The sequence below is a fragment of the Schistocerca gregaria genome, chromosome 6 (assembly GCF_023897955.1).
Source record: "Schistocerca gregaria isolate iqSchGreg1 chromosome 6, iqSchGreg1.2, whole genome shotgun sequence".
NCBI lineage: Eukaryota > Metazoa > Arthropoda > Insecta > Orthoptera > Acrididae > Schistocerca > Schistocerca gregaria.
The window spans coordinates 211038141-211064545 of record NC_064925.1 but is presented as its reverse complement, the minus strand read 5'-3'; the positions used below and the strand labels follow the sequence as shown (position 1 = coordinate 211064545).

Below are 26405 nucleotides of genomic sequence, written 5' to 3'. Positions count from 1 at the left end.
TGTGCATCTGATATGACCTATCGGACACAAACCGATGATGAACCTAACTGTTAGAGGTTTGCTAACGTTGACCGAGAGATCAACACCAGCACCCAGCGACAGCCACCGAGTAACAGCACTGCACAACGTCAGAGGTACCGACAAGCATCATACCCACAGCAAATCGAAGCTTACCCTAGCATGACCTGTCGCAGGCAGCAAGACATCCGCTACTGCTCTTACCACCGGAATTAACTATGGCAAAGATTTTTTTCCCTTGGCTCTTGCCTTGGCACTTTTTTTTCTCTCCCCTTCGAACCGCTAAACTTCCTTCGACTTTCTACCCAATCTATCTCCGGATGAGCGCATATTAAAGGTTAACCTTAACCAGACGTATGCAAACATAGCATTACCCACATCCAGCGACACCTCACTTTAGTGAAAACTAACCATTAATCAGAGATGGCAGTAGACTTTTTGAGTTGGTCACCATGCCGGTGTGGGTGTGGAGGGGCTCCACCTCTTGAAAAAAAAATTCTTAATTACGGATACGATTGTTGTGTACTGAAAACTGCTACAGCAATACTTTGTATTCGCAAATGGTTCAAATGGCTCTGAGCACTATCAGTCCCCTAGAACTTAGAACTGCTTAAACCTAACTAACCTAAAGGTATCACACACATCCATGCCCGAGGCAGGATTCGAACCTGCGACCGTAGCGGTTATGCGGTTCCAGACTGTAGGGTCTAGAACGGCTCGGCCACTCCGGCCGGCTTGTATTCGCAAACTGCCTCGTTCTAATATTGTAGATGTACTAAACGTAGAGCGGGCTATGTTCGCCGTTATATAATTGGCCAGTTAACGACATTAACAATCACAATATTGATACGCCAAAACTTTCAAAGATGTTAACTTTTCTCTTGCTGAATTGTTTGTCCAACTATAACTACTGGTTACAGATGTGGAAGAGTGCTGAAAGAGCCGGTCTGTATTTGTTCTACACTGGGGAAATTGTTGTTCTTAAGACAACATCTTCTCGTGTGATCAGCCGAGTGGTGGCATCGTCTTGTCGCTATTTCGTCTGAAGACGATCGGAACGAAACTCATTGAAACGTGGCGATGACACGACGCAACCACTCGTCTCATCACCAGAAAAGATTTTATCTCCGGAATAAAACGCGTAAGACTGCAATCACATATATATTTACGATTTATGTACAAATATTCCCAAATCCAAGCAATTTTTATGCTAACTTGATAATAGAAAAAGCAGCAGCTGAAGATAATTCTTGAAGAAAGTGTAGCCAGTTACGCTTTAGGTTAAAATGCTATGAATGTTTGTTAATGCATTTAATTTTCAAGCCGCAATAAGTTCATAACCCTATGACGACTATTACAGAAAAATGGCCGTAGTGGCCGAATGGTTCTAGGCGCTACAGTCTGGAACAGCGCGATCGCTACGGTCGCAGGTTTGAATCCTGCCTCGGGCTTGGATGTGTGTGATGTCCTTAGGTTAGTTCGGTTTAAGTAGTTCTGAGTACTAGGGGACTGAAGACCTCAGAAGTTAAGTCCCATAGTGCTCAGAGCCAGTTCTGAACAGAAAAACGGTACAAATATCTAATGTATCAACGCGAAAGTTATGTTACTGTTGTGGATGTAGGATGATGCCCGATTTTCATGATGAATACATGTATGTCATCGTTTGATGCAGGCTGTATGACTAAACGTCAGAAACAATTAGACTGAAAACTGCAGAGACTACTAACACCAGAAAGGGACGTGGTTTACAGCCTAAAGTTGTAATTTTCGCTGTCCTCGGTAATCGGGTTATTCCACACCAAGTAGACAAATTTTAGAAATCATTTCCAAATTACTGCCAACAGTTAGAGTTAAATTTTACACAGAATGAAACTGAGCTGTGCAAAACGCGATCTCGTGATCCAAAAACTCGTGGTTCTGCGATGCTTTCAGTAGCGGCCTCTTAAGTGTTGTGTCAGCTCCACATTAGTTTTGACTACAGCTGTTAGTTATAATTTCAAGAGCGCGGCGTTCGCCATCTTTGTGCAGCACGATGTCAAGGTTGAGGAAAAATTTCTCCAACAGGCTTTCAACCAATTTGTGACAGCATTAACTTTTGTTCAAACAAAGTAAAGTATACTGAATGTCCTTGAGTATTTCCGCGAAGAAGTTAACTACCGAACAGCAGTGGTTTTGAGTATTCTGGAAGTTTTAAATACTTAAACATGTCTTCAGAAAACTGCATCGAATTTGTGCATTCTTGTATATACTTAATATTCTAAATATTCTCACACACATTCTTCGTTTCTATTCATTACAAAAAGTAACTGATATGTACTAGAGAAGGTTTTCTTTATTTTGGAGATCTTCTGGATAATATTAAAAACGGGTTTTGAAGTACTAAAGTCAGAAGAAAACTTCAAAAAGCCAAGATCGCAAGTAAATCATTTATTTCGACAACTGCGTTACAATCTTCGGATCTGCAATAGATAGAGCCAAGATGACAGGATAATAAGTATACAAGTCAAATATAATAATGTGCAAAATTAAATGTCCATTACACTTAGTAAAGTAACTTAATTTTATGCTCTCCAAATTCACATGATCTCCTCCATGTGTGCTATGTATTTTGTCACATGAAGAATATGCGTGTGAAGGTGATGAAAGCCACTAAATATCGGCATGTCAGATTTAAAGTAAACAATATGTACAAACATAAGATTAATGCGCAGAATACGAGTGCTCATGCTTAACAGCTGACTACTAACTGACAAGTGAGATACAGAGTAAACACAGCAAGTGTTTCATAAGCTCACCAGGTGGAGCTGGAATCGTTTTGTGCAAAGAAAAGGCATGAATATACAATGCCAAGTAATTATTGATATGCTAACTGAAAAAATAGCTTTCAAAAAAGCGTTATTTACACACAAAGAATAATCCAAATCAGAACCGTAGAGATTTTAAAGCAGTACATTTTTATAAAACGTTTTAGGGAATTCTTAAAAGAGAACATTCTGTTAGCATGTAAAACGGGTTTGTATAATCAGTTTACGACGTAATCCAGTAAGTAATGAAGCCAGACATCCTTCTTACTACCCACTTTACAGATTTTCGTTCTGGCTAAATTTGTCATCCTCAAAGACAACGAAAACACCCTTTTTATTCTTTTAGAACCGATTTACCCGTTCTAGTTACCTGCATTTTGAGCTTTCCAGTTTGTTTGACCACGCTAGTTAAAAACTATAAATTTAAAAGCCCCCATGAGGTGTCGATCAACTTCTAGAAACAAGACTTACTGGTAGAAGAATAGCCATGAACTGATGAGCTACAGATGACCATTTCTATAGTTTCCATTTGTTCGCCATCTTTAGCATGTGACGCCTTTGATGAGGATAACAGAACAGTACGTGTCTTGTTAACCTCAGTCTGGCATTTACGTCACTATTTTTTGAACTCGTTTCAGTTGTGTTTGCTTTTTCAAGTTCATTTAAGACCTCTTTCATGACTGGACGTGTTGTGTAAAAGGACTGCAGCAGTGTTTCTGAGGGGACTCATACTGAATGATAAGTAATGCTTCATGATAGCAGAAGGCTGATTTATTTCAAGGTCACAACCAGGGCGTAGTCTCATCTGTCTTTCTTGAGCAGGTTGTAAATTATTAATTCGAGCAGTTTTTTTACAGTTGCTAAAAATGTCCTTAAGGCACTACGAGTTGTACAGACAAACAATGCTACAAGGTGGTTGTAAGAAAAATAGAAAGAGTGTTTTACTGTCTTTGAGGGTGACAAATTTAGCTACAACGAAAATTTGTAAAGTGAACAGTAAGAAGAATGTCTGGCTTGGAATGTCTGATTATGTAAACAAAGATGGTGAACGACGCGCTCTTGAAATTGTACCCAACAGTTGTGGTCAAAACTATCGCGGTGCTAACACGACACTTACGAGGTTGCTACAGAGCAAATAGCTGGACCCATCTGAAGCTACATAGTAAACAAAACAATTCGAACTTTATTTTAGGCTTTGAATCTACGATGGCAAAAAATTGCCAACTGTGTTCTCGGAATCAGATGTGACTAATTTCTTGAGTATAATTCAGAAAAGGCAACAGCATACCAATAAGCTACATATGGTTTGCATAAATGTACTGCTTCAAGTACGTGATGCATCCAACACTAACGACAACGCTGCCACCAACGATTAAAATGTAGCACGTGTTGACCAGTGTGCATCTGGAAATGACTATGTTTACCTAGTACTTGGAGCACAATTACACAGTCACTTAGAGGTGAGCGATAGCCTTTTATCCTTTTTGAATTCTACCCATAATGGATTTCCATTGTAATGATTCCTTTGTTATGAATATTCATAGTTAAATCATTTCCACTGTGCCACTTTCTTCGCTATGATTAGATATAAATAAAACGTAAAAGTAGTAGCAAATATATATAACTACAGCATCTAAAAATAACAAAAGTGTATCAAGTATTAAATATGACAACGGTCTACCCATCTAATCTTAAGCATTCTTCTGTAGCACCACATTTCGAAAGCTTTGATTCTCATCTTGTCCAAACTATTTATCGTCCCATGTTTCACTTCCATACATGGCTACACTCCATACAAATACTATCAGAAACGACTTCCTGACTCTTAAATCTATACTCGATGTTAACAAATTTCTCTTCTTCAGAAACGCTTTCCTTTCCATTGCCAGTCTACATTTTATATCCTCTCCACTTCGACCATGATCACTTATTTTGCTCCACAAATAGCAAAACTCCTTTACTGTTTTAAGTGTCTCATTTCCTAATCTAATCACTCAGCATCACCCGAATCTAATCCCTCAGCATCACCCGACTTAATTCGACTACATTCTATGATCCTCCTTTTGCTTTTGTTGATGTTCATCTTATATCCTCCTTTCAAGACACTGTCCATTCCGTTCAACTGCTCTTCCAAATCCTTTGCTGTCTCTGACAGAATTACAATGTCATCGGCGAACCTCAACATTTTTATTTCTTCTCCATGGATTTTAATACCTACTCCGAATTTTTCTTTTGTTTCCTTCACTGCTTGCTCAATATACAGATTGAATAACATCGGGGAGAGACTACAACCCCGTCTCACTCCCTGCCCAACCACTGCTTCCCTTTCATGTCCCTCGACTCTCATAACTGCCATCTGGTTTCTGTACAAATTGTAAATAGCCTTTCGGTCCCTGTATTCCAGTCAACATTGTCAAAAGCTTTCTCTAAGTCTATAAGTGCTAAAAACGTAGGTTTGCCATCCTTTCTTCTAAGATAAGGCGTAAGGTCAGTATTGCCTCACGTGTTCCAACATTTCTACGGAATCCAAACTGATCTTCCCCGAGGTCGACATCTACCACTTTTTCCATTCGTCTGTATAGAATTAGCGTTAGTATTTTGCAGCCGTGACTTATTAAACTGATAGTTCGGTAATTTTCACATCTGTCAACACCTGATTTCTTTGGGGTAGGAATTATTATGTTCTTGTTGAAGACTGAGGGTATTTCGCCTGTCTCATACATCTTGCTCACCAGATGGTAGAGTTTTGTCAGGATTGACTCTCCCCAGGCTGTCAGTAGTTCTCATGGAATGATGTCTACTCCCTGGGCCTTGTTGCGACTCAGGTCTTTCAGTGCTCTGCCAAACTCTTCACGCAGTATCATATCTCCCATTTCATCTTCCTCTACATCCTCTTTCATTTCCATAATATTGTCCTCAAGTACATCGCCCCTCTATATACTCCTTCCACCTTTCGGGTTTCCCTTCTTTCCTTAGAACCGGGTTGATGGTTCTCTTTTCTCCAAAGGTCTCTTTAATTTTCCTGTAGGCAGTATCTATCTTACCCATAGGGAGATAAGCCTCTATATCCTTACATTTGTCCTCTAGCCACCCCTGCTTAGCCATTTTGCACTTCCTGTCGATATCATTTTTGAGACGTTTGTATTCCTTTTTGCCTGCTTCATTTACTGCGTTTTTATATTTTCTCCTTTCATCAATTAAATTCAATATTTCTTCTGTTACCCAAGGATTTCTACTAGCCCTCGTCTTTTTACCTACTTGATCGTTTGCTGCCTTCACTATTTCATCCCTCAAAGCTACCCATTCTTCTTCTGCTGTATTTCTTTCCCCCATTCCTGTCAATTGTTCCCTTATGCTCTCCCTGAAACTCTCTACAACCTCTGGTTTAGTCAGTTTATCCAGGTCCCATCTCCTTAAATTCCCACCTTTCTGCAGTTTCTTCAGTTTTAATCTACTGTTCATAACCAATAGATTGTGGTCAGAGTCCACACCTGCTCCTGGAAAAGTCTTACAATTTAAAACCTGTCTCACCATTATATAATCTATCTGATACCTTTTAGTATCTCCAGGCTTCTTCCATGTATACAACCTTCTTTCATGGTTCTTGAAGCAAGTGTTAGCTATGATTAATTTATGCTCTGTGCAAAATTCTACTAGACGGCTTCCTCTTTCATTTCTTACCCCCAATCCGTATTCACCTACTATGTTTCCTTCTCTCCCTTTTCCTGCTCTCGAATTCCATTGACACATGACTATTAATTTTTCGTCTCCCTTCACTATCTGAATAATATTTTTTATCTCATCATACATTTCATCACTTTCTTCATCATCTGCAGAGGTAGTTGGCATATAAACTTGTACTACTGTAGTAAGCGTGGGCTTCGTGTCTATCTTGGCTACAATAATGCGTTCACTATGCTGTTTGTAGTAGCTTACCTGCACTCCTATTTTTTTATTCATTATTAAACCTACTCCTGCATTACCCCTATTTCATTTTGTATTTATAACCCTGTATTCACCTGACTAGGAGTCTTGTTCCTCCTGCCATCGAACTTCACTAATTCCCACTATATCTAACTTTAACCTAAAGATTTCCCTTTTTAAATTTTCTAATCTACGTGCCCGATTAATGGATCTGACATTCCACGCTCCGATCCGTAGAACGCCAGTTTTCTTTCTCCTGATAACGATGTCCTCTTGAGTAGTCCCCGCCCGGAAATCCGAATGGGGGACTATTTTACTTCCGGAATATTTTACCCAAGAGGACGCCATCATCATTTAATCATACAGTAAAGCTGCATGCCCTAGGGAAAAATAACGGCTGTAGTTTCCCCTTGCTTTTCAGCCGTTCGCAGTACCAGCACAGAAAGGCCGTTTTGGTTAGTGTTACAAGGCCAGATCAGTCAATCATCCAGACTGTTGCCCCTGCAACTACTGAAAAGGCTGCTGCCCCTCTTCAGGAACCACACGTTTGTCTGGCCTCTCAACAGATACCCCTCCGTTGTAGTTGCACCTACGGCATTGCCATCTGTATCGCTGAGGCTCGCAAGCTTTCCCACCAACGGCAAGGTCCATCGTTCAGGGGGGGGGGGGGGGGGTAAGAAAAAAAAATGCTCTTACCGATCAAATAAAAACAAAGAAAATAGTAGGTCATAATATTTAGCAGTTAGCTTTCTGGTACGGAGATCATCCCAATAATCTTTCAACTTTGTGTAAAACTCTAGTTCGATCAGTTTTCTATTATTGCTTTTTATGCTTATACCTGCGGTTCGTAGTGACACTCATAAGGTTAGACAGATCTCAATATTCCATTGCCTAGCTCGAAGCAACAATCTTCCACTCTTACAAGCGCATTATTAATGAATGCCGAGGAAATCGTTTGACAAGTCAAAGGAAGCTTTCAGCTGAGAAGTTCAGTGTAACTGAATTGAAAGATCATTACATTCAATACGTATCAACATGTAGCATATCGACAGCTTATAATGCAGCAAGAGCATATAACATACACAAACTACTGAGCTGAAAATAATTTATAATGATTTCTTGCGAATTAACACACAATTACCTTTTAAGCAACAAGAAATTATTTAGCTGCAGTTTGAAATTTAAAGATTTTAGACTGTAACGTTCACTTACTATGTTGGAGCAAATATGTACCATCAGACTTCAAACACTCTCGGAATGTACACGGCTAGATCTGCAACACGTCCTTACGTGTAGCTGGTTTCTCAATTCTTTGTCGCAAATTAAATCGGACAGTAGTTTTTACTTTCCAATGAAACTTGCTGTCAGTATAAGAGAAGCAATGAATGTTAGGAAACATACGAGGTGGTTGAATCTGTCAAGTTGTAAGTGATTCGAAGAGTGCGGTATTGTCGGTAGATAAACCGAAGTGAACATCGTACAGGAGACTTTGGTATATAATTGTAAAGGGTTAATTCCGATCTTTTTTGTGGGTAATAGTTCGCACAGGAATAGTTTTTATCTAATAGGTCTCCACCTGGCAAAAGATGCTTCAGTCGCAGTAATTCTCCGAAGTACAACCATACAGTTGGATCATGCTCTATGGGTGAAAGAGAAAGATGGACTTTGTTGGAACGTAAATGCAAGTACTCTGGTGCAATCAAAGCTTTTTGGTTTGTTGCTATCCATTCGAGAATTATTCCAAAACCTTGGTGCATCGACCACAAGATAAACAGGAGACAATTCACAAGCCTAACAAGTATTTGATTCAATGATGGCAATACATCATATCGCTTCTCAGAAATAATGTTGTGAACAGTCTCTAATGCTATTACGAAGGTGAATCTGTTCGATACATTTACCACATATTATTGGCCTGTCCTAAATATGAAAATATAGGAGCTAACTTACCCGTCAACTGAAGAAATCACCAGTTCATTATTTGTAAATTGAGTTCACATACACAAGACATTATACAAATTTATCGTGGCTTGACAACTGAGCTTGTAGCTGTTTTTTTGTCAGCTCGTTACGCTGTCCACCTTAGAACAAACGTAATTATATTTTTACGAAAGTGTGAAGTACAAATGTGAACTGCGGAGAGATTTTGATAGATCTTTGTGTATTATATATTGTAGTTTGCATTGTGTAATGATTATTTTATTGGTGTGTTGTGCTGAGAAGATGGCTGTATGATGCAGTTAATTTCAAATGCCAAAATACGAAAAAAATTATTTCCGTTATTCAAACGTGTAAAATAAATATTTCTAGCTCCTGAACATTACCTAAACTCATATGGCCTAGCTATTAGTTGCGCACTTCGTCTCTCAATATCCAAGTTTCATGGAGAATTCTGAACAAGAATTCGTACATAAAGAACTCCGCTGCTGCGAAATCCAGCACTGGGTTTCATATGATATTCTAAGCTTGTATGATGGTAAAACACAGCAGTTAAACACATTCTTTATGAACTTAACTTCTATACGTAACAAAACCATGATTTTGCAAGGAGGCTTTTCTATAAATTTCGTGGACCTTAGTAGAGACATTAGTAGAAATCAATTCTATCTGCGCTCACAGAAACGCAACACCCTTTAATATTACAATCCCTGCACGCGTCCAGCGCGTCTGTGAGACAAACATGAAGGTTTGCACTCAGTGGTACATCGCATCGTATGTGTTTCATCATGAGAATAGGCCTTTCAAACAAAATTGCGTACGATCGGATCATTCACCTTCAGCAGTGATTTTAGCTCTGATCTGATTTCCATTCAATACAGAAAAGACACATGGCTGTACACTTTCTGTATGCTGTTCTACACACGGGGCCAATAAGGAGTAAATGTGGTGCACTCGCCCCTTTAATGCCAAAATTTCGAAGGATACTTAAAAAAAAGAAAACTCACTCTAGGCTAACAATGACATAGTTAGCACGACATTCAGTAGTAGAAACAGTGGCAAATCTTTGCCGGAAAGAGGCTTTCGAAAGATCCTTTGGAACCTTTGTGAAAATTTACATTTGGAGCATCCAGGTAACCCTATGGCAGTTAGCTTGTCTGGATGTAAGAGAAGCTGGAGACTATAACAGACAGATTCAGCATATCGCATAATACACTGAAATAAAAAAAACGCAACACCAAAAAATAATTTATGTAGTGTAATGATATTTTGGGGATACATCTGTCTACGTAACATACCTATGTGATTTACGTTGCAAGATCAGAGGTTAATGTACATGAGAGATAAGCCACTGCATTACAGCCAGTGTAGCCACCAGAATATAGAATGCAAGCATGTATATTTGCATGCTTTGTATTGGCCAGTTTGAGGGTTGCAATTCCATGCCTGTTGCACTTGGTCGGTTAATACAGGGACCGTTAATGTTGTTTGTGAACGACACTGGAGTCGTTGTCCGATGATGTCCCACATGTGCTCAAATGGAGACAGATCTAGTGATCGAGCAGGCCAGGATAACATGTCGACACTCTGTAGAGCATGTTGGGTTACAACAGCGGTATATGGGCTAGTGTTATCCTGTTGGCAAACACCCCCCGGTAAACCTGTTCATCACAAGAGGTCGAATCACTAGACCGACGTACAATTTTGCAGTCAGGGTGTGTGCGATAACGACGAGAGTGGTCCTGCTGTCGCACGAAATCGCACTCCAGACCATAGCTCCAGGTGTTGATCCAGTGTGTGTAGCACGCAGACAGGTTGGTTGCAGACCTTCAACTGGTCTCTTTCTGACCAACATACGGCCATCATTGGTACGGAGGCAGAACCAGCCTTCATTAGAAAACACAACAGATCACCACCCTACCCGCCACTGATCTCGGGCTGACACCACTGAAGTCGCAAATGGTGGTGGTTTGGGGTCAATGGAACGCACGCTACAGGACGTCGGGCTGAGAGCTGACCTTGGAATAACCGATTGGTAACAGTTCGCTTCATCAGTGTGGTGCCACCTGCTGCTCAAATTGCTGCTGCCGAAGCAGTACGATTCACCAGACCCACATGCCGAAGACGATGGTCTTCCTTCTCGGCAGTGCCACATGGCCTTTCGGAGACTAGTCTTCTTGCGACCTTACATTATCATGCCCACCGCTGCCAGTAATCAGGTACATTGGCTATAGTCCTGCAAGTCTTTCTGCAATATGTTGTAGCCCTGTTACACGACCTCGTAAAAACTTGGCGAGGTGCTGGTAATGGCGTATTTGTCACCTTAAAGGTATTCTTAACTAACATGAACTCGCCACATCCAATCTCAAAGTTGATAACACTCACGACCGTTACAACAGCGTCTGTTTAAAGCAAAACCGATGCGCATCCTCATAGTGGCGCTATTAGAGTCATTATTATGCGACTGGTGCGAAAATTGGACAGACATCGTCTTCCATATGTAGAACCACGCCTACCACCTTTCGCTTATGTCGCACAATTTGAGATTTATTTTTTATTTTTGCCAGTGTATATCTGTATGCTGCGGTTGCGCATGGTGGCGTATGAAGCTTGAAACCAGTACGAGATCAAATAAAAAGTATTGCAGAGTTTGAAGCAATTGCTTCTGTTTCATTACTGAAAATTGAATTCTGGCATAACTTCAGCAAACCTGACGTGCATGGGTGGTGACCTGACTACGCTGAATTCAAATCATTAGAAGGGTGTTATACCACTGATCAAATATGTCTTAAACACACACTAGGTGATCCGTGATTCAATTAGCAGCAAGAATATTAGCATAACTACAACTTTCAGTTTTAAATGCATTTTTACCAGGAGAGGCAGCCGGGCGCTTCCTCTACAGCTTTCAGATGTTATTCTGTTTGTAATAAATTCAGTAACAAACCGCAGGTGTCCACTGAGGGCAGGAGGAATCTATATTTCTTGTTGTTGTTATGTTCTTCAGTCTTAAACGGTTTGCTGCAGCTCGCCATGCCATACAGTAGAGCTGCGTGCCCTCAGGAAGAATTACGGCTGTAGTTTCTCCTTCGGAATACCAGCACAGCAAGGCCGTTTTCGTTGATATTACAAGGCCAGATCAGTCAATCATCCAGACTGTTGCCCCTGCAACTACTGGAAAGGCTGCTGCCCCTCTTTGTCTGTTTGTCTGGCCTCTCAACAGAAACCCATCCATTGTGTCTGCACCTACGGTACGGCTGTCTGTATCACTGAGGCACGCATGCCTCCCCATCAACAGCAAGGTCCATGGTTCATGGGAGGGGGGGATGTATTTCGTAAGGTTACATGGTTACATGATGAGTTGCTTTGGAATGCAGTATTTATGCCGAAATGACGAGAGTAACGGTAAGCGACAGGAATCGTGAAAAGCTTCAAACCGACCTTAGAACTGATGACCGAAAATCACCACACATCTCTCGAAAGAGTCTAGTAGGCGTTAGTATAAGGAGGTTAGGATTCTGCAGTCTGAAATAACATACACAGGATGTTAATCAATTAATAGTATTTATACAGATAGCTCAGTTAGGAATTAAAAGAATACGATGAATGAGTACTTAATGCAAACGTAAGTAAAATGCAAACGACACTAAAACAATATTTGAAGGGGAGGGGGATGGGGGAGGAAATATTATAAATGACGTACAAGCGGGTGCTGATAATGTTAAAGGGTAGCGTAACTTTAAATTGTTTCAGAGTGACAAATTCGTCAAACGGCAGAAATATGAATGGTATCGTTGTTCACAAATGGCTCTGAGCACTATGGGACTTAACTTCGGCGGCCATCAGTCCCCTAGAACTTACAACTACTTAAACCTTACTAACCTAAGGACATCACACACACCCATGCCCGAGGCAGGATTCGAACCTGCGACCGTAGCGGTCGCGCGCTTCCAGACTGTAGCCCCTAGAACCGCTCCGGTCGGGTATCGTTGTTATCATTTATTGCATTAACGGGCTTTTAATGCCTACAGCTGAAAAATTGCGCTGTAAAAAAAGCACACTGTAAAAAAATTATATAACTATATATTACAAAAGCGCAATAAAAGAGGAAGTCAGTCACAACAGAGAAGGTATCTACTGCAGATGGTAGCCCATTGTTGCCGGTCTCTAGCTTCATTTTCCACCGCTATCGGCTCCATTTGTTTAAGGATTGTTAACAATAGATATTTCCATCGCGTCCTTGGATTTCCCCTTGATCGTTTTCCAGCAGGTTGATAATGTAGAAAGCGGTATTGGAGGGATCCATCGCCTCGAAAGATGTTGCAAACTCCCTGTAGCCTCTTCTGTTCTAATATTCTACCAATGTGTGGCTTTTAAACAGCTGGTATAGGTCTTCTTTCGTCCTTCTTTTCCATTTACTTTCCGTGATATTGTAGAAACATCCAAAGATCTTTCTGTTTCTTCAGTTGTTGTCTCCGGGATTTCACAACCTTGCAACGGGCGCGGCCATACTAGTGTTTAGTATAGCTGGAACTTATTCTTCTGGGATATTAGTCGTGACTTCAATAAATTGTTCCGAGTGAATAAAATGCAATTAGCGCTTATCATTTGTTAATCCACTTCTTTCACACCGCACTTTCATTGGTCAATATGGACCCAGGTACTTGAATCGTTGTACTCATTCAAAGATATGTCCGTCAACAACAATGGATGGCAGGAGAGCTTGACTGCGTGGTGCAACGAATATTTTGTTTTATCATCATTCGTCACCAGCGCACTTTTCTTCTCACTGTGGACAAATCGGTAAGTATAAGCGCATACTTGATCCTGGGTATCGGCCAGAACCACAATATTGTCAGAAAATTCCCATCTCGCTAAGAACTATGGATGATATAAACAACAAAATTGGCCAGTGCAAGCGAGCCATAAAACAACCAAATGACATCCACTGGAACAACAACATAGCGTGCAGAACGGAACATGTCAACAGTCATTCCACTGTATGGCGCAGAGTGGTGGGAACTAAAGCAAAGGCAAAAAGACTGCCTCTTGGCTGTCGAGATGGATTTTTATAGACGGAGTTGTCGATTTCCAGTCCCGAACATTCATAAATGACAGAATCAGAGAGATCATAAACGTCTAAAGCCCAGTTCTTGACTGCACAGCATGGAAGAGCCTACTCTGGCATGGTCATTTACAACATATGCCAGACACAAGTTGACCAAAACGAATATGGCAATGGATTTCACATCAAAGAAGAAAATGTAGCATACATCGGAAAAGCTGGAGCGATGATGCCACATAAGTAATGGCAACGAGGACCCTTAATAAAGGAGACTGGAACGAGCCAAACATGGGAAACTGGGGTTTGAGAGGCGGCGGTCAACATAGGAAACTCGCTGATACATAATTCAATTAGGGGGCTAAAAGTTTCTGGATTTTAAGCTAAAATATTCTGTTTATGTGAAAAACAGTTAAGATCTACTTATGATTTATTTTAATTGGCGTTGACTCGAGTGCATATTAATAATGTAGGATCCTAAATCCACAACACGCATTGGACATACTTAGCTTGTAGTCGTTTGTTGTCCATACTACAGATCGACGCCTTCATGCACATGTTTGAGATATTCTTTAGACTTTATAAATAATAATTTGTTTGAATAATCTTGATTTATTTCTGTTCTATTCATAAGCAATATGACATAGATTCAATGAACGACTTGTGAATCAGTGCTACCTAGAAGGTAAAAAAAATGTATGGCCGTTCTGCAAACGCTATGGTCGCAGGTTCGAATCCTGCCTCGGGCATGGATGTGTGTGTTGTCCTTAGGTTAGTTAGGTTTAAGTAGTTCTAAGTTCTAGGGGACTTATGACCTCAGCAGTTGAGTCCCATAGTGCTCAGAGCCGTTTGAAACATTTCGTTCTACAAACGTATAGTCTGTTGACGTGTCCGCTTCTGACTCTCACTACAACAACCATCCACGCAAGTACTGTTACGAAGATACCGCTTCATTTGAAGCTGCTGATTTTATTCTAGGGTTTAATGGTATTATTTTCATGGCGTCAGACAGTCCCTACGTCAGAATTACATATCTAACGATTCAAGTTAAGTACGTAAATTCGAACTATGTTCATACAGAACGTAAAGTGCATCCAGAGGACAATGGAAACCCATCACAAATTACCGATTCTGGTTGCAAGCAAACTGTCTTCACAACGTTCTGATTTAATCGGGATAAAAGGGATGGTAAGAGCTGCTGAAATATGCAGATGTTGAGCCTCTATTCAAGAAAGGGGATAAAGAGATGCCATCAAACTACAGACCGATTTCACTTTTGCCAGCATTCTCAAAAATTTTAGAAAAAGTAATGTACAGGCAGCTTCTCAACCATCTGACCACAAATAACATATTATCAAGAACACAGTTTGGATTTCTGAAGGGTTCTGATATCGAAAAGGTTATTTACACCTACAGTGAAATGTACTTAATTCATTAAATAACAAGTTATAAGCAGCAGGTATTTTCTGTGATTTGTCAAAGGCATTCGATTGTGTAAACCACAACATCCTTTTAAATAAATTAGAATTCTATGGTGCACGGGCAGTGCTGCAAAATGGTTCAAGTCATACCTCACTAACAGGAAACTAAGGGTGTCAGTGCAAGGGACTTTTGAATTAAGTCATCAGTTATCATCAGAATGGGAAGAAATTACATGTGGTGTCTCACAAGGATCCATCTTAAGGCCATTGCTTTTTCTTCTGTACATTAATAATCTTTCATCAGTTACACTGTCAGAAGCAGAGTTCGTTTTGTTTGCAGATGACACAAGTATTGCAATAAATAGTATGTCGAGTGTAGTTCTAGAAAGATCTGCTAATGATATTTTCATGGATATTAATAAATAGTTTAAAGCCAACTCACTGACATTAAACTTCGAAAAGACTCACTATATGCAATTCAGAACCTGTAAATGGTTTGCACCCAGCATATGCATAAAGTACGAAGAAGAGCAGATAGAAGAGGTTGACAGACTTAAATTCCTGGGATTACAACTTGATAATAAATGCAGTTGGTAGGAGCACACCAGAGAACTGCAGAAATGCATTAACAAATCTGTATTTGCAATTCGAGTGTTAGCAGACATAGGCCACATGAAAGTGAAAAAGCTTGCATACTTTGTCTACTTTCATTCCATAACGTCATATAGTATAATATTTTGGGTTAACTCTTCAAGTCAAACAAAAGTTTTCAGAGTCCAAAAGCGTGTAATACGTATTATTTGTGGAGTAAACTCACGGACGTCTAGTAGAAACCTCTTCAAAAAACTGGGTATACTAACTACTGCCTCTGAGTATATTTACTCCTTAATGAAATTTGTCCTAAATAATATATCTCTCTTTCCAACAAACAGCACAGTTCATACATACAATACCAGGAACAAAAATGATCTGCACAAGGACTTATAAGCACTTACATTAGTTCAAAAAGGGGTCCACTAGTCAGGAACACTCATCTTCAATAATTTACCAGCAAACATAAAAAGTTTAGTTACAAATAAAGATCAGTTTAAAAGGAGCCTGAAGGACTTACTAGTGGCCAATTCCTTCTACTCCATTGACGAATTTTTAATAGAAACAAATGATTTATTGTATATATTCATACTATTAGTATTGTTATTTCAGCTTAAAAAAAGTGACATGTTCCACATCCACGAGGATCTCCTCAACACGGATCTATGGAACGAAAAACTAATCTAATCTAACAACATAAAAAATAAAAATAACTAGAAAAATAAAAATATAACAGCATGTTATCAAGTTGCACTTCAAACAATTCCGTTTGATCAGAATATAACAAAATTGTAATTGGATTTAGTCTAGACAAGGCATAATGAAAGATTAATGCAATTTTGTCATATGATGACATGGTTGAGACCGTGGCTGTTATTTGACGACAAATGTTGATGGTGCTGAGACAGCTACCAGCCACAAATTTATTTTCAGTTCCTTTATTCAAGAGGTACTGTTACCTGTTTCGAATCATTACGATTCATCTTCAGACGGCTTTCATGCTTTCATTGGAACATGGGTGCGTTTTTTTTACAAATTAATTGTCCGAAAATGTAAATAATACATATTGTTGCGTTACAGATTTGCATTGGATGTGACTTACGTGAAATGTTGGTTTGGAGTGTTTGTTTTCATAGTTTTCGTCCGACAGATGTGAATACATTGTCACTGCATTCTTATCATTTCACACGTAAATTTTTTCTCACTGAACACTTTACATTTGTCGCAGAATAGACTTCTAATGTGCACTGCATGTTTTGATAGATACAAAGTGCTTACAGACATATGAGTGCCAAAGATATGGTAACATTATAAAGATGTCCCATGCTTGGAAAAATATCATATATTCACTTATTCAACTGAAACACCTTTCACACTGGTACAGAGAGACATTGATTTTGTGAGTTTTAGAGATGTTCCATGTCAGAGATAGAGTTTTTTTAAGAGTACTGTATAGGTAAGATTGTACATTATTTATTTACATTTAGCACCATGAGAACTATAGTTACATATAAATGTGCTACTTGATCTGCAGATAGGTGTAGGAATATTATTTGCTTTGGAGGGTGGAATATAATATTGGAAATTTATCAGTAAAGGGGTGTTAGCTAATACGGTTTGTTCGTTAAGGATATAGTCTGGGGTGCTGTTTTTGTATGTGTGTGTTTCTATTTCTTCTAATATATTCATAGTGGCTCTTTTTTCTGCTAGATGTAAAATTTTTAAGTTGTTCTCAATGTTTCCCACTGAATGGTTTTCTTTAGCAATATGGGCTGCATATGCAGATTTGTTGAAGTTGCCAAGCCTTAAAGCATCAATGTGTTTTTTGTATCTAGCTTCAAAACTTCTGCCTCTCTGTCCAATGTAGAATTTTGGGCATATGTCACATTTGGGTTTGTTTATTCCTGAATTACTGTAGGGACTCTTGGAGGTATTTACATCATGGATTACTTTTTGTTGTAATTTATTATTTGTAGAAAAGCTGATTGTGATATTTTTCTTTTTAAATAAGTTTGCTATTTGGTATGACGGTGGGCCTACGTATGGGAGAGCAGCATACTTAGGTTTGGCTTCTGTGACACACTGCTTTGGTTAGTAGTGCATGTTGTGTGGATTGCTATTAGGTGGATCTGTGGTTTTTGTTTGCATTTTGTTGTCTATTTTTCCTTTTATTATGGGTTTATTGATGAAAATTATTGATGAGTCTTTATCCATGTTTTAATTAGTAACTAGTAATAAAAAACCATCTGTCAAATGAAACTAGTTGTCGGAAGTGAGGTATTTTGATCTCCTGCATCGACTGAAATACATCAGTTGCTTCAAGAAACTTTTCTAAAAAATTGTAGCTGTGGCCGGTCGCGCTGCACTGATGACCTGGAAGAGGTAGTCCTCCAACTGGTCGACCAAAACTCATCGACGGATGCCAGCAACTTCACACATTCCGTGAATGTAAACCGAAACGGCGTTTGGCGACTTCTCCATGAACAGCATCTTCCCCGTACCACGTCCAGACCAGCTGATTTTGCGCGACATGTCAGTTACTGTGGATGGTTCCTACACCGTTGTGTAGAAGTTCCAGACTTCCCCATCATTCTTTTCACAGACGAAGCGCATTTCACTATTAAGGTCTGCTCAGCAGTCGTAACATCCACATTTGGGTGCCGAAACCCTCAGGGCACTCATCCCCTTGGATTTCAACTTAGTTTCGGTATTAATTTGTGAGCTGTTACTATCCACGGTCGCCTGACAGGCCCGTGTACTCTACGCCTCGTCCACTGGGTCACAGCTACTTGCTCTCCCTGCAAGACGTACTGGTGCAGCATTTGGAGAGTGTGTCGTTGCATATCCACCTGAAGATGTGGTTCAACCACAATGGTGCACCAGTCCGCTTTGCACACAGTGTTGTTGAGCACCTTTACCAGACGTTCGAGGAGAGGTGGATAGGTCGCAGTGGACTGATTCGTTAGCTAGCACTGTCACCTGATTCAGCACCTCTGGACTTTTTCCTTTGGAGTTACCTGAAGCACACTCTTTACGAGACTCCTGTGGAGTCACAGGACGATCTCCTTGTCCATGTAATGGCTTCAGTGGAGGTCGTTCAGGACACTCCAGGACTTCTGGACAGTTTGTATGTGAATACTGTTCGCAGGTAAATTTTATGCAAAGAAACTCGTCTTCGCCACATCGAGCATATGATGTAGTTCGTGCAGTTACGACAATATATGTTTCAAAATGCAGTATATCTTTCAAAGTCGTTTTTCTCCCAAACGACGCATTTCTGGACATCCTTGTTACCATATGCTGCCGTCCTGACTCCCCTCTACAACATCTATAATTGTGTATTATTAATTCTGGATAGCACTGTAGAAAAATAAACTTTTCAGTCGCGATGAGTCCACAAAACCAGCCGTCTACGAGATACTTCATGGTGCGTGATTACGAACCGACACTGGCTTCGGTATCAAGTTTACCTTGGTTAGTTCAAACATATTTCAAATACAAACTTTTCTGTTAAGGTCCCATCCAACTGGACTCAAATTTCAGTCAAGGCCTACTATAATCAAAAATACAGTTCTACTTAAGCACATTATCCCTGTTAAAGTGGGTGTCACCCTCACATTTTGAGGTAGTACTGCAATCGTCTCTCCAGTGCGTTACGAATTCCTTCAGACACCCTCAGATTGTCTCGTAAATTTTGACAAAACTGTACAGTCCGCTGCTTCACCTCTTCAGCCAATTCAGTGGGAGTGCTTGTGCTCTTCGCTTTTGAGATGGCCTATAAACAAAAATCGCGTGAGGTTAGGTGAGCTAGAAGGCCAACATACCCACCTGCGACCATATCGGTGGGTTAGACGCCTAACATCACTCACAAAATGTGCCTCTGGCCATGTACCATGGTAACCCATGGTTGAAAGATGAGGCAAATTAGAAGTGAAATTTATCGAGAAGTTAATGTTTGAAACGCATTTGTGCCAACTAGAAGAATATATCATACAGAAGTTAGTGACGAATCCCTAACCACACATTAGCGGCTATCTCGCATACGGTTTGGTTGCGGATCCACGTCTTATAGAATAGTTTGCTTCTCTTATAGTATTCCTTCATCTGTGCCAGTTTTCGCTATTAATTATGAGCCAATCTATACATATAATAACAACATTTTTAGTCTGATGTTTAGCGATAAATCGTTACATATTATACAGATGGATATACGTATTATGTGTGTATGTAACGTATGTATGATGTATGTATGTATGTTTCAAATCTCCTCCTAGACAACTGGACCGATTTCAACCAAACATTCTACACATATAAGGTAATGTCTAGAAAGAATCGCCTACCTATCAAATGGGTAGGCGTGGGGGTGAGGGTGAAAAAGCGTGAATACCCTTTATTTAGTCATCCAGTATTTGAGAATGAGAGCACTTACTAACTTGCCACAAACTTTATAAATCATTTCAAACGTTCGTCTTTTTCCAGCTGACAGCTCCCACAAAATGATGAAAGAAAAGAAGTTTGTCACTTACTATACTTTTGCTATTCATGCTGTAAAACTGCCGCATGAAGCATGACGTTCTAATTTATTACTTCTGTGTTACTAAGAATGTTGTTGTTGTTGTGGTCTTCAGCCCTGAGACTGGTTTGATGCAACTCTCCATGCTACTCTATCCTGTGCAAGCTTCTTCATCTCCCAGTACCTACCGCAACCTACATCCTTCTGAATCTGCTTAGTGTATTCATCTCTTGGTCTCCCTCTACGATTTTTACCATCCACGCTGCCCTCCAATACTAAATTGGTGATCCCCTGATGCCTCAGAACATGTCCTACCAACCGATCCATTCTTCTAGTCAAGTTGTGCCACAAACTCCTCCTCTCCCCAATCTTCTTCAGTACCTCCTCATTAGTTATGTCATCTACCCTCCTAATCTTCAGCATTCTTCTGTAGCACCACATTTCGAAAGCTTCTATTCTCTTCTTGTCCAAACTAGTTATCATCCATGTTTCACTTCCCTACATGGATATACTCCATACATATACTTTCAGAAACGACTCTCTGACACTTAAATCTATACTCGATGTTAACAAATTTCTCTTCTTCAGAAACGCTTCCCTTGCCATTGCCAGTCTACATTTTATATCCTCTCTACTTCGACCATCATCAGTTATTTTGCTCCCCAAATAGCAAAACTCCTTTACTACTTTAAGTGTCTCATTTCCTAATCTAATTCCCTCAGCATCACCCGACATAATTCGACTACATTCCATTATCTTCTTTTTGCTTTTATTGATGTTCATCTTATATCCTCCTTTTAAGACCCTGTCCATTCCGTTAAAGCTGCATGCCCTCCAGAAAAATTACGGCCGTAGTTTCCCCTTGCTTTCAGCCGTTCCCAGTACCAGCACAGCAAGGCCGTTTTGGTTAGTGTTACAAGGCCAGATCAGTCAATCATCCAGACTGTTGCCCCTGCAACTACTGAAAAGGGCCGGCCGCGGTGGTCTTGTGGTTCTAGGCGCGCAGTCCGGAACTGTGCGACTGCTACGGTCGCAGGTTCGAATCCTGTCTCGGGCATGGATGTGTGTGATGTCCTTAGATTAGTTAGGTTTAAGTAGTTCTAAGTTCTAGGGGACTAATGACCACAGAAGTTGAGTCCCATAGTGCTCAGAGCCAGTTGAACCAGTTACTGAAAAGGCTGCTGCCCCTCTTCAGGAACCATACGTTTGTCTGGCCTCTCAACAGATACCCCTCCGTTGTGGTTGCACCTACGGTACTGCTATCTGTATCGGTGAGGCACGCAAGCCTCCCCACCAACGCAAGGTCTATGGTTATTCGCTACATTTTTGCAGACAGTATTCACTAACACCACTCAATGTACCAGCAAAATTATATCATCTTAAGACACAAAGTTCAGGAGATACAACCTTGTCAACATCGAGCTGCATGAAAATGAAACTGCAGGACGAAATTCGGGTGAAATATATTTGCAAAAATTATTCCAGGGTGGTGCTGTAACCAGTTCAAAATGTATTTCAGGATAAAAATAGTCCTGGTTGCGAAATTATTTAATGTCAACGACACTTTTCATCCTTTTCTGGGATCATCAGATTATCTACAAAAACAAGAAACCAATCATTTAATAACAGAGGAAGGGGAATTGTTTTATCTTGAATTGTGCGAACATGGGCAAAATTACAGTTAAGAAGATCGTACTAGGTCCCTGGAAAAATTTCATCCATGTTTGGTGCTCCTATTAGCTACAATTTGGAAAGAAATACTGTGGGGTTAAGAACTGCCAGCCTCCTATTGGTGATAATGTGCCGAGAGATGGGCAGACAAAGAGGGTGGAGGAGAGATGGGCATAGATAGGGTAGAGGAGATGGACAGGGAGAGGGGGAGGTGGAAAAGGGCGGAGGGAAGGGATGGAGGGACAGAGGGGCAGGGGCAGAAGGACAGAGAGAGGATGGGATAGCTGATGGACACAGGGGTGGGGGGGGGGGGGGCTAGGTGGACTGAGAGAGAGGGAAGGAGGAGACGGGCTAGTAGAAGACTGGAATGTGCAGGGTGTCCCAAAGAAACAACGACATACTTCAGGGACAGGCCCCTTACATCAAAACAAGAAAAAACTGTCTGTAAACGATGGCTCTAAAGCGCGTACCTTAAGTGATTTGTTCATCTTCGACGCTATAAAACACTTCTACTACTCTTCTACTGAAATATGTTTGATTGTCATATTGTAGGAAAAGATAGTATAGACCAAAACAAGGGAAAAAAGTCAAGTAAACATGGGTTCTAAAATGCTTACCTATAGAGCTACGAGCACTGGTTCAATACAAGAGGTCTGCTTCACTCTTGCGAAGATGACCAACTGCTCACAGCTGTTAAAGTATGCATTTTGCACCCCATCTTTACCAGACTTTTTTTTCTTGTTTTGGTCGATACCTCCTCCACCCAAAATATGGACCTTGCAGCAGAAGAGATCTGTTTCATGGGGTCTAAGCTGAACAAGTACTCATACCTCTTATGGTATACATTTTAGAGCCCACGTTTACTAGGCGTTTTACTTCTTTCTGTATAAGGAATGTGTCCCTGAAGTTTGTGTTGCTTTTGTGACGCTCTGTATACATAACCGGGCAACGACGGGTGCTCAACTAGTGTGTAATAAATCTCGTGTGGTTCACAGAATGGCGCAAATACACTACCGGCCATTAAAATTGCTACACGAAGAAGAAATGCAGATGATAAACGGGTATTCATTGGATAAATATATTATACTAGAACTGACATGTGATTACATTTTCACGCAATTTGGGTGCATAGATCCTAAGAAATCAGTACCCAGATTAACCACCTCTGGCTGTAATAACAGCCTTGATATGCATGGGCATTGAGTGAAACAGAGCTTGGATGGCGTGAACACGTACAGCTGCCCATGCAGCTTTAACAGCTTTAACACGATACCACAGTTCATCAAGAGTAGTGACTGGAGTGTTGTGACGAGCCAGTTGCTCAGCCACCATTGACCAGACGTTCAGACGTTTTCAATTGGTGCGAGATCTGGAGAATGTGCTGGCCAGGGCAGCAGTCGAACATTTTCTGTATCCAGAAAGGCCCGTACAGGACCTGCAATATGTGGTCGTGCATTATCCTGCTGAAATGTAGGGTTTCGCAGGGATCGAATGAAGGGTACACCCATGGGTCGTAACACATCTGAAATGTAACGTCCACTGTTCAAAGTGGCGTCAATGCGAACAAGAGGTGACCGAGACGTGTAACAAATGGCACCCGATACCATCACGCCAGGTGATATGTTAGTATGGCGATGACGACAACACGCTTCCAATGTGCGTTCACCGCGATGTTGCCAAACACGGATGCGACCATCATGATGCTGTAAACAGAACCTGGAAATCAGGTCCCTGCAACAGAGCGGTGGCGTTGTATTTGAGGCATGAGGAAAAGGCAACATGCAAACGCAGGTTAATATCTGAAGGGTGGCGGGAAGGCGGGGGGGGGGGGGGGGGGGGGGAGGAGGAGTATCTCCTGTTTACGCAAAACGTTCTCGAGCCGGCCCTGATTACGCCCCTCCACGCCGTTCAGCTGGGTGGAGAGTAGGCATCGAAAGAATGTCCCCTGGACGAAAGGCAGATAGTGTGTGGAAGAGCACTCACCGCGAGTGGTCCGCGCAGTCGTGTCGTCAGCGGAGAAGTTATCCTGCCTCTACGACGGACGCCTTGTGGCCAGGGACAGGATGCGGGTTCGGCGGCTCGCGCCGTGGCGCGCTGCGAAGCCAGATAAGGCCAGCCAGCGCAGGGCAGATAAGGCCCCAGCTGCATCAGCCGGCATTGCGGCCACTTGTCGATCGTTATCACGCCACCTCCACCTCACTGGCGGCGAGCGCCACGCCACTGCGGCTCCTCTCAACCTCTGCGTTGGCACGTGCGGTTTCCCTCACATTCGATACGGCAGTTTGTGTTCTGGCTGTTAAAATTCAAACATAATGCATTCCAATCAAGAACAGCTGCCAAGATGAGAAACATAGAAGTAGATATGCTAGGTGTAACAAAGCAGCTTAAATCTCTTAACAAAAGCAAGGCCTCCAGTCCACATTGTATACCAGTCAGGTTCCTCTCAGAGTATCCTGATAAAATATCTCTGTATTTAGCAGTTATACAGTGTGTTACAAAAAGGTACGGCCAAACTTTCAGGAAACATTCCTCACACACAAAGAAAGAAAATATGTTATGTGGACATGTGTCCGGAAACGCTTACGTTCCATGTTAGAGATCATTATATTACTTCTCTTGAAATCCCATTAATCATGAAATGAAAACACACAGCAATGGAACGTACCTGCGTGACTTCAAACACTTTGTTACAGGGAATGTTCAAAATGTCCTCCGTTAGCGAGGATACATGCATCCACCCTCCGTCGCATGGATTCCCTGATGCGCTGATGCAGCCCTGGAGAATGGCGTATTGCATCACAGCCGCCCACAGTACGAGCACGAAGAGTGTCTAAATTTGGTACCCGGGTAGCGTAGACAAGAGCTTTCAAATGCTCTCATAAATGAAAGTCAAGAGGGTTGAGGTCAGGAGAGCGTGGAGGCCATGGAATTGGTTCGCCTCTACCAATCCATCGGTCACCGAATCTGTTGTTGAGAAGCGTACGAACACTTCGACTGAATTGTGCAGGAGCTCCATCGTGCATGAACCACACGTTGTGTCGTACTTGTAAAGGCACATGTTCTAGCAGCACACTTTGAGTATTCCGTACGAAATCATGATAACGTGCTCCATTGAGCGTAGGTGGAAGAACATGGAGCCCAATCAAGACATCAGCAACAATGCCTGCCCAAACATTCACAGAAAATCAGTGTTGATGACGTAATTGCACGATCTCGTCACACATGTTGATTGTGAAAATTTACAATTTGATCACGTTGGAATGAAGCCTGGTCCGTAAAGAGAACATTTGCACTGAAATGAGGATTGACACATTGTAGGATGAACCATTTGCAGAAGTGTACACGTGGAGGCCAATCAGCTACTGATAGTGCCTGCATACGCTGTACATGGTACGGAAACAACTGGTTCTCTCGTAGCACTCTCCATACAGTGACGTGGTCAACGTTACCTTGCACAGCAGCAACTCCTCTGACGCTGACATTAGGGTTATTGTCAACTGCACGAAGAATTGCCTCGTCCATTGCAGGTGTCCTCGTCGTTCTAGGTCTTCCCCAGTCGTGAGTCATAGGCTGGAATGTTCCGTGGTCCCTAAGACGCCGATCAATTGCTTCAAGCGTCACGGCTATTGCCCCGTGCTAATCCATAGATAAAATGGGCATCTGCCAACTCTGCATTTGTAAACATTGCACTGACTGCAAAACCACGTTCGTGATGAACACTAACCTGTTGATGCTACGTACTGATGTGCTTGATGCTAGTACTGTAGTGAGTCGTATGTCAACACAAGCACCGAAGTCAACATTACCTTCCTTCAATTGGGCCAACTGGCGGTGAATCGAGGAAGTACAGTACATACTGACGAAACTAAAATGAGCTCTAACATGGAAATTAACCGTTTAAGGACACATGTCCACATAACATCTTTTGTTTATCTGTGTATGAGGAATGTTTCCTGAAAGTTTGGCCGTGCCTTTTTGTAACACCCTGTATACAACCACTCGCTCACAGAAAGATCCGTACCTAAAGACTGGAAAATTGCTCAAGTCGCACCAATACCCCTAAAGGGAAGTAGGAGTAATCCGCTGAATTACAGGCCGATATCACTAACGTCGATTTGCAGTAGGGTTTTAGAACATATTCGAACATTATGAAGTACCTCGAAGAAAACGATTTATTGTCACATAGTCAGCACGGATTCAGAAAATACCGTTCTTCTGAAACACAACTAGCTCTTTATGCTCATGAAGTGATAAGTGATGTCGACAGGGGATGTCAAATTGATTCCATATTCCTAGATTTCCAGAAGGCTTTTGACACCGTTCCTCACAAGTGTCTTCTAACCAAACTGCGTGCTTACGGATTATCGCCTCAGTTGTGCGACTGGATTCGTGATTTCCTGTCAGAAAGGTCACAGTTCGTAGTAATACACGGCAAGTCATCGAGGAAAACAGAAGTAATAACC

General features: G+C 41.3%; 1 protein-coding gene across 1 annotated transcript in view; it reads right to left on the bottom strand.

Moving 5' to 3' along the window:
- The window catches only part of LOC126278373 (cadherin-23-like), a 520639-nt gene extending 496647 nt beyond the window's left edge, over positions 1-23992 (bottom strand). Inside the window, exon 1 of the mRNA XM_049978447.1 lies at positions 23926-23992. The gene's annotated coding sequence lies outside the window, so the exon portion shown is untranslated. The remainder of the gene's footprint in view (positions 1-23925) is intronic.
- Between the last annotated feature and the right edge of the window lie 2413 nt (positions 23993-26405).